The following is a 13,124-nucleotide window of genomic DNA, read 5'->3' as shown; positions in this document are numbered from 1 at the left end:
TGGAGCACTGGGTTCAATACTCCGCACCACATAAATAAAATAAATGTATTGTGTCCATCTACAACTAATTTTTCTAAATATTTACTTATTTTTTCTAATTGCAGTTGGATACAATACCTTTATTCCATTCATTTATTTTTATGTAGTGCTAAGGATGGAACCCGGGGCCCCGCGCATGCTAGGCAAGCTTTCTACTGCTGAGCCACAATTCATCCCAGCCTCACAACTTTAAAAAAAAAAATTAAGTCTATTGACAACTAAAAATAGAATATTTTTTAATTAAAAAGAAAAAAAAACCTCTTCAATACTATATGGAAGATCACTGGCTTCTCATTTGCACAATAGGACTGTGCTTAAAGTCTAAAATATAATAGTTTTCCTTGCCTATTAAATTTGGGAACATTTAATTTTTTACCAAAAATCAGTGATAGATGTAGTGAAGGAAAATAGGCACCAATGAACAAATATAAATAAAGTTTTTTACATTAATAATATCCTTTCTGCAGACTAATATGTTTGTGTTCCTTGGGAAAGGACAATGATAAAGATTAGAAAGCTAAGGAAATAACCCTAAAGCTACATTTGCATAATGTTTTACATATCTTTGCCCTTTCTCAGTTGTCCATTTCAAAGAATTTAGGGTGAAAGGAGACTAATGGGGATTAAATGGCTAAAATTCCTTCCCTACCCCAATAAAATGCTGCTGACTTCCTAGTGATCATAGAATTAAACACGTGTGCACAGATTTTCCCTTAATAAGCTATGTAATGGTAATTAGAAAACAGGCTAAATAACTTCACATATATTTAAGCAATAAAATACATTATTGAGACTACCAACAATGACATATTTAGTTAAATTGTATAAAATTGTCAATATTCAAATGTTTTTGATCTCTAAAAAATTGCAATTCTACTATTTTAATTTTACTTATTTGTATAAAGCAATGTGGAAAACTCATTCTTGGAAATGAATAGCAAAATTAATTCTATGAAAGGTTTTATGTAATCATGTTTATTTGCACATGAAAAAAATTATCAAAGAATACATGCAATTATGGTCTAAGTAATGAAAATCATACCTTTGGACTTCGCTCTTTTGATTCAAATTCTAGCCTTGATTCTTGAAAGCAACTTTAACTTGGCCAAGTTACTTAACTTTCTGTACATCGTTTTCCTTATCTGTAAAATTAGGGGGGAGGTACTTATATTACACAACATTCTGACAATTAGATAAGTTTACATGCATGTATATTTAGGTCAAGTTCCAGTACAGACTCCAAGGACAGCAGATGGTTGTTAAAGTTGCACCAATATTACAGTGGTACTTCTGGGATGAGAAATGGAAACATTTGTTGCTATTCATTAATGTCTGATGTTATTATTAACTAATATCTTTGAATTATTCCATTTTTTCCAAAGAATACACATAACAACAAACTAAACTCTTAGGGGTTTGAGCTTAAGGGTCACTAAAACTGAAACTTTTGTGGAGATTTTCAAAAACTAATCTGATATCTTGACTTACATTAAATACAAAAATTAATTCAAAATGGATCAGACCTAAAAAGGGCAAAATATAAATAACTCAGAAAGAAATCAAAATATACAATTTCATGACCTTGAATTAGGCAATGGCTTCTTAGAAATAACACCTAAAGCCAAGCAAGTAAAAATATAAATTGGATTTTACCATAGTTTTATAGTATTTAATCACCATTAGACAGTTTCATTTGCTTCAAGGGATAGGATTAAGAAAGTAAAAGGCAAAATAGGAGAAAATTTGCCAATAATAAAACTGATAAGAATATGTATAGCTAGAGAATATGCAAAAGTAAAGACCCCCCCTTGTTTTCTTTAATTGCCCAAATGATTTAAATAGATCATTTAAAAAAAAGTATTCCAATAGCCAATAAGCATATGAAAAGACACTCATTACCATTTGTCATTAGGGAAATACAAGTGAAAATCACAGTGAGAAGTCACTTAGGCAAATAATTTAAAAGATAATACAGGGACTGAGGAGGTAGCTTTGTTGGTAGAGCACATGGGAGACCCTGGGTTCAACCCTCAACTAAAAATCAAAAAAGACAATAAAGCTGAGTATGTAGCTCAGTGGTAGTGCATTTGCCTAATATGCATAAGGCTAAGTCAATAAGTGTTGAGAAGGACATGGGGAAATTGAAATCCTCAAAGATGCTTTCAGGAATGTAAAACAGTGTGGGCACTTCGGAAAACAGTTGTAAATGTCCAAAAATATTAGCCATTAAGTTACCATGATCCCTACTCCTTAGTATAGTACCAAATAAAAATAAAAAAAGAATCTAGGGGCTGGGGATATAGCTCAGTTGGTAGAGTGCTTGCCTCTCATTCCCCATGTCCTGGGTTCAATTCCCAGTACCACCAAAAAAAAGAAACAAAAACACAAATGTGAATTATCATAGCAGATTTATGGATAATAATCAAAAGTGGGAACAACTCAAATGTCCACCAACTGATAAAAAGATAAACAATATATGGCATGTTATGTACATCCATATAATAGGACATTGCTCAGCCACAAGAAGTAGTGACTGAAAATATTGTGCTAAGTGAAAAAACAGACCCAAATGCCTACATATTATATGATTGCATTTCTATTAAGTGTTCAGAATATATGAATCCATATTGATAACAGATTAATGATTGTGGATAGATCAGGGAGCTGTGAATGTGCAGTGATTGCTAATGGTTGTAAGGTTTCTTTGGGGGATGAATTAGCTAGTAGGGACAGTTGGAAAATATTGTGCATACAGTAAAAGAAGCACTGACTTATGTAATTTTAAAGTGTGTATTTGGGGGTTGGGAACTTAGCTCAATGTAAACACTTACCTAGCAGGTACAAAGCCCTGAGTTCACTAACCAGCAGTACCAAAGGGGGGTGGGACACATTTTAGGCTATGTAAATTATAAATCAGCTTTTAAAAATCTTAATTGAGAAAGGTATTTGTAAACATGTAATTGCCAAAACAGTCTAGATCATCAAAATTCAAGTCTAAGAAATTGTCACAACCAAAAAGAATCAAGATGCAAATATAAAATGTAATGTAACTTCCTGAATGGGAATCTAGAACAGAAAAAGAACATTTTAAAGAAACTAAAGACATCTGAATAAGTACAAAGTTCAGTTAATAATAAGGTTTCGATATTGTTACATTAATTGTAATAATATACAAGAAGATTGTAAAAGTTAAATGTGGGGGAAATGTGTGAGAGGCACATGGGTACTCTCTACTGTCTTGAAGTAATTCTGTAAATAGATGACTATTTTGAAATAAAAAGTTAATAAAGGAAAACAAAACAGAAACTGGGCATGGTGGTACATTTCTGTTTTTCTAGCAATTCATGAGACTCAGGCAGAAAGATTGCAACTTCAAGGCCAGACTCAGCAATTTACTGAAACCCTACTTCAGAATAAAAAATAAAAAGGACTGGAGATATAGCTCTATGATAAAGAGATCCCAGGTCGTCGTTATTATTATTATTATTATTATTATTATTATTATATTTTTAAGATATTAAGATTTGAGGAAGGATTCAATCTCAGCATCAAAAAATACAGAACAAAGGAAAAAAACATTGTGGACATGGGTTGGGAGGAAGAAGAACAAAACATGTACAGACAACAATGTTGGCATAATACTTCAAAGGGATTAAATTTCTCTTTAATAACAAAATTAAAGAATTTAGAAAAAGAAATTCATGATGATAAAGCTATAAAGCCTAAATAGTAGTGGATTCAGTGGTGCATGTCTAAGAACCCAGCTACCCAGGAAGGTAAAAAGGAAGATTGCTAATTTGAGACTAGCCTTGATAATATAGTGAGATTGCATCTCAAAATTTATAAATAAATAAGTGAATAAATAAATAAGGCAGGGAATGTAGTTCAGTGTAGTAGAGTGTCCTTGGGTTCAATCTCCAGTATCTTTTTTTTTTTTTAAAAAAAGAAGGGAGAAAATCAGAATTTCCACACTTTTCCTTTTCAAATCTGTGCATTTATTTATTTATTTATTTATTTTTTAAGAGAGAGTGAAAGAGGAGAGAGAGAGAGAGAATTTTTTTAATATTTATTTTTTAGTTCTCGGGACACAACATCTTTGTTGGTATGTGGTGCTGAGGATGGAACCTGGGTCGGACGCATGCCAGGCGAGCGCGCTACCGCTTGAGCCACACCCCCAACCCCCAATCTCCAGTATCTTAAAGAGGGTGGGATGGGGGGGGGTGTTGAAATCTGCTTCTACATGCTCTAACACTATCTTTTTCATTTATTTATTGTGCAAGCATGTAATTTGTCTACTATGCACCAGATACTTTGCTCTTCTAGATATTTAACATTAATCAAAAAACAACCATGTGAATTAGTTTTTATCTGTAACCCCCTCCCCCATTTGTTTTTTGGGTTTTTTTGGTGATGGTGATAATTTGAACCTAGGGCCTCTCACACATGCTGTGCTAGAACTCTATCACTAAGGTACATCCCCATTCCCATTTTTTAAATTTCTTTCCTTTTTCCCTTCTTCCCCTTCTTCTTCTCCTTTCCCACCCCCACCCCCACCCCTGTACTGAAAATTAAACCCAGGGGTACTCAACTCCTGAGCTAATCTCCAGACCATTTTTAAATTGTATTTTGAGACAGGATCTTGCTAAATTCCCTAGGTTGGCCTAAAATGTGTGATTCCCCTGCATCAGTTTCCCAGATAGATGGGATTACAGCAATGCACCACCATGCCAGGCCCTTTACCCTTTATTTCTTTCTTTTTTTTTTTTTTTTTTTTTACAAATTATCAAACAGGCTCAGAGAGGTAAAGAACCATCCTAAAAGTCATACAGTGCCCTGATTTCTGTGTAATGTTCTTTCTTTTTTTCTATTTTTACAGTCCTGGGGATTGAATGGAGGACTTTGTACACACTAGGCAAGGCTTCTACTACTGAGGTATATTCCCAGCCCCTTTTAAACTATTATTTATTTTGAAACAGGGTCTTTATAGGGAACACACAGATATGAGTGGTAGGAACATGAGATTAAGGAAATAATTCCTAAAATGGGCCCACTGTGCAGATCCCACATGCTTTCTTTTCAAGAAGCAATTTACTGGGCTGAGGTTATGGCTCAGAAGAAGGGCACTTGCCTAGCACATATGAGGCCCTGAGTTTGATCCTCAGCACCACACATAAATAAATAAAATAAAGATATTGTGTTTGTCTACAACTAAAAAAAAAAATATTTAAAAAGAAGAAGGAGAATAATAAGAAGAAGCAATTTATCACAGCCATGCCTGGTTTAAGTGAACAGGATATGTTATATTCCTCAGCAATCTACTTATCATCTGCAGGAGATCTGCAGGCCCAAATAATGTCAATAAGAGGAACACAAGTAACCCTGAAGGGAAGGACTTTTGTGACCTTTACACAGACCAGATCCTGAAATTTAGGAAGACAAGAATAATTCTGCTTAACCATAAAATCTGTAAGAACAGATTCCAATTAGAACTGGTCAGCATGGACCAAAATAACCTAAAGTAATCACAGCACCAGAGACTTCAGTGTCTTATGTTATCCTGCTGTCATCCAAAAATAAAGAGGCAGACCTTGGTAGGACTCTCTGGAAACTTCCCTGGGATCCCCAATTAAACTGAAGGGCAGTTGGGTGTGGTGGCTCATGCTTATAATCCCAGCACTTTGGGAAGCTAAGATAGAAGGATCTCAAGTTCAAAGCCAGCCTCAGCAAAGGCGAGGAGCTAAGCAACTCAATGAGATCCTGTCTCTAAATAAAATACAAAATAGGGCTAGGGATGTAGCTCAGGGGTCGAGTGCCCCTGAGTTCAATTCTTGGTACCAAAACAAAACAAAAAACTGGAGGGCAGGAGAGGCATGCCTCTCCAAGAGGACTCATTATTTTGCTTCAGAGTATTCCATTTTCCCCTTTCCAGTCCCTTCTAATGAACTCATGCCTCTTACTCTGTGTGACCCATCTGAAATCTTTTTGACATGATCATAAGAACTGGGGTTTGAATAGAGGCCTTCACACTGCCTTAGTTTCCCAGAAGTTCTCATTGCTGTAACATTTTCCCTATATTGATCAGGCCGGCTTCAAATTTACCATATTTCTGCCTCAACCTCCTAAGTAGCTGGAATTACCTATGTGTACCACTATGCCCAGCTTAGTGCAGTGTCTCTTTGCCACCACCCTACTGAAGGATTCTAGGTACTGTCACCCAAAAATATGGTTTCATAGGAACTCAGAAAAAGCAGATGCTGGAAGAAGTACTCTGATATCTCACTGTTTAAAGTATGGATCCATCAGCAAGAAAACTTGCTTCTATCCCTAGCTTGAGTTTTTATTAATGAAACTCATACCACAAAAGAAAAAGTGAAACTTGTCAACATTCACAGATAGTCTTACCAGACATCATTGTCTTCCATATCAGTCCAATTTGATATTACAAAGGGAATCACTTAAAATCCATTATTTCCCATAGATCCAGTAGACTTGGACCCAGGCCACAGTAAGTTTCTCCAAGACCATTGAGTCCCTTAAAATCATTTAATATTCCCCTAAAAATTATCTACAGGACTTGGATTGTGGCTCAGTGGTAGAGTGCTTGCCTAGCACATGCAAGGCCCCGGATTCAATCCTCAGCACCACATAAAAATAAATAAAATATAGATATCATGTCCAACTACAACTAAAAAATAAATATTAAAAAAAAAATCTACGGGCTGGGGATGTGGCTCAAGCAGTAGCGTGCTCGCCTGGCATGCATGCAGCCCGGGTTCGATCCTCAGTACCACATACAAACAAAGATGTTGTGTCCACTGATAAGTAAAAAATAAATCTTAAAAAAAATTAAAAAAAAAAATCTACAACTCTCATTCTCCTCCTCCCCTGTACAGAGAGCATATATAAGCTTTTAAATCATTTTGAACTAATGAGTAATTACACTTTGTGATTTCTTCCATTAACATAATAAATTTGTTTATCTTTTACTCTATTTAATATGTCAATTATCAACTCATTCCAGTGAATCTTCTGAGAACACAGGGACTTTCCTCTTGTGCTTGAATTATACTGACTCTCTTCATTATCAATTTTGTTGCACAATGACTTTGTACAAATTCAAATATATAAATCTAAAGCCTAAACATAAAGATGGATGAAAAACTAAACAGGACACATAATATTGAGAACCAAAGCACAAGCACTGCCCCAATCGGCCTCTTTGTTCAAAGCACAGGGATATGATTAGCTGACAGGTTCTATTTTTTCTCCTACAGGGACAATCTGTTGTAAAGGAAAGCAGTCAAGTGCAGCCTAACAAGAAAAGAAATCTTTGCTACAGACACTTTCCCCCAAACAGAGTGGCAGCTGGGGGAAGATACTTTAAGAACAGCCTTCTTGGATAGTTCCAGGACTAGTTCAATAAAAGGCTGAGCAGAGGAATAAATTACCTTTTTTTGAGAATGTTCCATCTGAATTAGAAGCAATAACAACAACAACAAAAAGCTCTTCAATCACAGCCCCTACACATACTCTCACTCTATCTACATTTTGGTCAAGCAATTATGCCAAATCCCATCTGCTGCCTGATATTTTTAACATGGTTCAAGGGCAGGATCAAAAGAAAACTTTAGTTGGGTTCCAACAACTTGGGAGGCTGAGGCAGGAGGATCTCAACTTCAAGACTGAGATGAGCTATTGAGCAAGATTCTGTCTCAAAATAAAATATAAAAAGGGCTGGAAGGGGGCTTATAAGTAGAATGTTCCTGGGTTCAATCCACAGTTCAAAAATAAAAATTAATTAATTAATTTTAAAAAGAAAAGTTTATTTTGTAACACATGAAAAGTATATTAAGTTCACATTTCAATATCTATAAATAAGGTGTTACTGAAACTCAGCCATTCCCATTTGTTTACTTATTGTCTATGACTACAGCTGTTCAGTCAAGTAGTTACAACAGAAACTATATGGTCTCAAGGCTAAAAATAATTGCTATTTGGCTGCCATGGTAATTTTATGTGTCTACTTGACTAGGCCACATTCAACAGATATTTGGTTAATCACTGACCTGGATGTGTTATGCTGGTATGTTTTTAGATGGACTTAACATTTAAATCACTAGATTTTGAACTCTGTTTTCTGGCTCCCAGGAGGTAAAGTAGCTTCCATATCCCATGGCCTTCCACCATGATACTCTGCTACACTTTAGGCCCAGAGCCATGGTTAACTACTCTTAAGTTGTTCTGGTCAGCTATTTTGGTTACAGAAATTAAAACTTAACAAAGAATTAAACACCTTATAGGAAGAGATATGAAAAGGTGAGAGAAAAAAATTTAAAAAGAAAGGAAAAGAAAAGAAAAAAAACAAATGAAAAATAAAAAGAAAATCAATGAGATGGGATGAGAGAGTATGTGAGAAAGAGAGAGAGAGAAGGGCAGAGGTAGGAACCAGACGCAGTGAGTGTTGAATGAATATGGAAGGTTAAATTCTTTTTTTTTATTCCATTATGTTGCTAATGTAATATTTGTTGAATTGTTTAAATTATACATAAAAAATTGAGAATTTTAAAACTAGCATATAAATAAGGCTTGTACATTTATTAGTTATTTTCATTGAAATATAACTTTCATTTGCAATCCATATTCAGCTAGTGGATGACTCCTAGCTCAGACAATTGAAGGACAAGAGGGGAAAGACTGACTAGAAAAAGAGAAAAACAATCAATCAATCAATAAACTTAATAAGACAGATTACCCTTCATTAATGGGTTGGGTGTCATCTGCTAAATTGAAAAACTCAGGATAAAAAAAGAATAAACTCCCTCAGGAAGATGAAATTCTGTATCTAGACTGCTTTTGGTCTACAGCTGGAACATTAAATCTTCCTTGTCTCCAGACTGCCCTGTGATTTCAGATAGTCTCTATTATCACATGACTTGATTTCTTACCAAAGCAGGGAAAAAACCAAGACAGTGAGATAGAGAGATCATAGGTGCAGGGAGACTGACTCTGAGTATATCTGCATCCTATTGGTTCTGTTTCTTTGAAGAACTCTTGACTAATACAGATTTGGGAGAGTGGCGTTAGAGGAACAAACCTTTCCTTTTTTTTCCTCTTAAAGTACTGGGGATTGAACCCATAATCTAATGCATGTTATGCAAGTACTTTGTTAGTGAGCTATATCTCAAGACTTTTTTAATTTTAACATAAGGTCTTGCTAAATTGCACATGCTGGCCTCAAATTTGGGATCCTCCTGCCTCAGCTGCCTGAGTGATTACAGGCGTGACCCACTACACTCAACTAAGATTAACAAACTTTTAGGGTGAATTTTCTGATTCGGTGATTTGTTTTGGGGTTTCTGGAATTGGTTCTCTAATTTGAAAATATTTAAAGGCATTAATAACTATTTCCATTATTAAACACAAAACAGATAGTCTATGGGATGATGTGACACTAGAGACACTACAAATCAACAGTCTGAGGCCTGCCTGGCAACTCAAGGTGACTCTGTCTCAAAATAAAATAAAGGGCTAGAGTTGTAGCCCAGTGGTAGAGGGCTTTCCTAGTATATGGGAAGCTCTGGGTTCAATTACAAGTAACACACACACCCACACACCCATAAACACACAGGCAAGGTTCATGATGAACATTTATATAATAAAAACAAACGTTTTTTGTTAAACCAACAAGTATATCAAGATGCACTTTTTTGCACCTAATTTTTTTTTAAAGACAGAGTGAGAGGGGTGGGGGAGAGAGAGAGAGAATTTTAATATTTATTTTTTAGTTCTCGGCAGACACAACATCTTTGTTTGTATGTGGTGCTGAGGATCAAACCCGGGCCGCACACATGCCAGGCCAGTGCGCTACCGCTTAAGCCACATCCCCAGCCTCTGCACCTAATTTTTTTAGACAAAGTAGAGAAAGAAAAGGGTGAGCGCAGGGATTCAAATTTCCATATTGAGTGCTATATCAATTACTTGAAAAGCTAATTTTGAGTAGAGTAATTTTGTTTATTTATTTTGTTTTGAAGGATAAATGGCCAGATATGCTATCATATCTTAATTTATGGGTTATGGCCAATGGACTTGAAAGGAACATGTTTAGAAAATTGAAAACAAGGAGGTCTGGGAAAAAGATACATGAATAAGCTCATCTGCATCAGCAAAGAAAAAAAGAGAAGTGAAGATATTTGTGTCTCATGTGAATGCCAGCCAAAGGGCAACCTCTGCAAAGGAGGATTTTAGTAATTGAGGAGATAGGATGGCCCATTCTGTGAATATCAGGCATTTTTCCTCAATAAACCGTGCCTTGCCTAATCAGCTCATGGAAAAGATGGCCATAATGCAATGGATAAAAGTTATGCATGGGATCAGCAACATGGGCTTCCATTAATCAAGGCCCATTAGGCCATAGTTACCATCTACTGCACTAGCACCAGAGACAGTGAGTTTCTGATATGTCACTATTTCACGGGTTAGATCAGCACGGTCATTTAATTCAACCCAGGAAATAGTGCCTTATCAGGGACTCACTCTTTGCATGGGATGATAAAGGACCACTTCCATCACGAGAGAGATATCAATTTGTTCTTATTAGAGTGGACATATTCTGGATAAAAATTTGCCTTCCTTGCATACAATGTTTCTATTCAAATTATGAGTAGTGAATTTAAAGAATGCCTATCAACCATCATGGTAACTATTATTTATTGAGACAATGTTTCATTAAATCACAGAGGCCTGTCTGGAAGTTGTTGATCCTTGCCTCAGCCCCCTGAGTCACTGGGATTTCAGGTATAAGCCACCATGCTCAGCTGGTGAACACACAGTTGCAGCACCAGTTAGGTGCTAATACCTCTCAGGGTAGAAAGGTTCTACAGGAGAATGTATAGACTCCAAATAAGTGTCCAATTTATAGTGCTATTTCTTCCATCATCTGGATTAATAGGTCTAGAAAATATACGATGGAAAAGGAGTAGTACCTATTCACTATTACTCTAGTGATCCACAGAAAAATTAACTTCCTGTCTACATGCACTTATGCTCTGCTGGCTTAAAAGTCTTAGTTATATCAGGAGTAATATTTCCTCCAGTAGGAAAACAGTAATTCCACTGTTTTAAATTAAGATTATCATCTAAACTGGGTACAGTGGCCTGTACGTATAATCCCAGTGATTTGGGAGGCTGAGATAGGAGGATCATAAGGTCAAGGTCAGCCTCAGCAAGTTAGCAAGACCCTTAAAAATTAGTGAGACCCTGACTCATAACAAAAAACAAAAATAAAAAAATTTAAGGGCTGGGATTCAGGCTCACTGGTAGAGCACTTGCCTAGCATTTGTGAGGCACTGGGTTCAATTCTTAGCACCACATATAAATAAATGAATAAAATAAATGTCCATAACATCTAAAAAATACTTTTAAAAATTTAAAAGGGCTGGGAATATACTTTAGTGGTAAGGCACCCCTCGGTTTAATTCCCAGTACAAACAAACAAACAACAACAAAAACACTACCATCTAGCCACTTTAGGTTTTTCATGCCTCTGAATCAACAGGTAATTAAGGAAGTTTCCACACTAGATGGAGGAATTGATCCTGATTATCAAGAGGGGAAACTGAACTCCTACCTCATAAAGGAGGTAAGAAAGAATGTATGTAGAATGCCTCTTAGTATTATCAAGTCTTGTGACTAAAGTCAATGGAAAGGGGCTGGAGATGTGGCTCAAGCGGTAGCACACTCGCCTGGCATGCATGTGGCCAGGGTTTGATCCTCAGCACCACATACCAACAAGGATATTGTGTCCACCGAGAACTAAAATAAATAAATAAATAAATATTAAAAATTCTCTCTCTCTCCTCTTTCACTCTCTCTTTTAAAAAAAATAAAATAAAAATAAAATAAAGTCAATGGAAAAACTTTAACAACCCAGTCAGGCATGGCAAATAGCCCAGACATTTCAAAAATTAAAGTTTAGGACACAGAGATGTAGCAGAATGGTAGAGTGTTTCCTTAGCATATGCAAGGTCCTGGGTCCTTTGGAGTTCAGTAAGTAGGTAAGTGAGAAAATACATACAAACATATCTACTTACATACATGCTTAAATAAATAAATAAATAAAATATTTCTGTAACCCCTCAGGTAAATGATTACTAATTGTTAAGGTGCTTGTTGAGGGCAAAGAAAATTCAAAATGGGTAGTAGAAGATAGTTACAAATACCAGCTGGACTACATGACAGTTACAACCATAAGGACTGCAATTGTCTTTAGTATTTCTACCTAATATTTAATTTGTAAGTTTCTTTTTCTTTTCTTTTAAATATATTTTTAGTTGTACTTGGACACAATGTCTTTATTTATTTTTATGTGGTGCTAAAAATCAAGGATCAAACCCAGTGCCTTATAGGCGCTAGGCAGGTGTTCTACCACTGAGCTACAGCCCCAGCCCCTAATTAATAAGTTTCTGTGTGTGTGTGTGTAAAATGCTTTTGTTTTCTTCCCTTTCTTATCCCCTTACTATTCAACATAATTTACATTATCTTCATCTCAGAGTACTTATGTATTATTAACTTTTTGTTTGTTTGCAGTACTAGGGATTGAACCCCGGGACATTCTGCAGTCTGCACTGAGATACAACCTCACTCCTTTTTATTTTTTATTTTGATACAATATTTTGCTAAATTTCCCAGACTGACCTTGAACTTGTAATCTCCCTGCCTTAACTTCCCAAATCACTGGGATTATAGGCATGTGCCACCACACCTGATAGGTATTATTAACTTTAAATCATTGTATTTATTTCAGTTATAGGATGTCAAGGAAAAGAGTGATAAATGACTTTGAATGTTGGATAAGTGTTTTCCCACTAAGCTATACCCGTAGTCCTTAAAAAATATTCCAAAAAAATGCAAAAAATATAGACCAATGAAATAGAATAGAAACTCCAAAATTAAACTTTCACTTATATATTGGTGAAAATGCTTTTGTTTTCTTCCCTTTCTTATCCCCTTACTATTCAACATAATTTACATTATCTTCATCTCAGAGTACTTATGTATTATTAACTTTTTGTTTGTGGTGCTAAAAA

This window comes from Ictidomys tridecemlineatus, chromosome 5 (assembly GCF_052094955.1).
Source record: "Ictidomys tridecemlineatus isolate mIctTri1 chromosome 5, mIctTri1.hap1, whole genome shotgun sequence".
Taxonomy (NCBI): Eukaryota; Metazoa; Chordata; class Mammalia; order Rodentia; family Sciuridae; genus Ictidomys; species Ictidomys tridecemlineatus.
Note: the sequence above shows the minus strand (reverse complement) of the source record.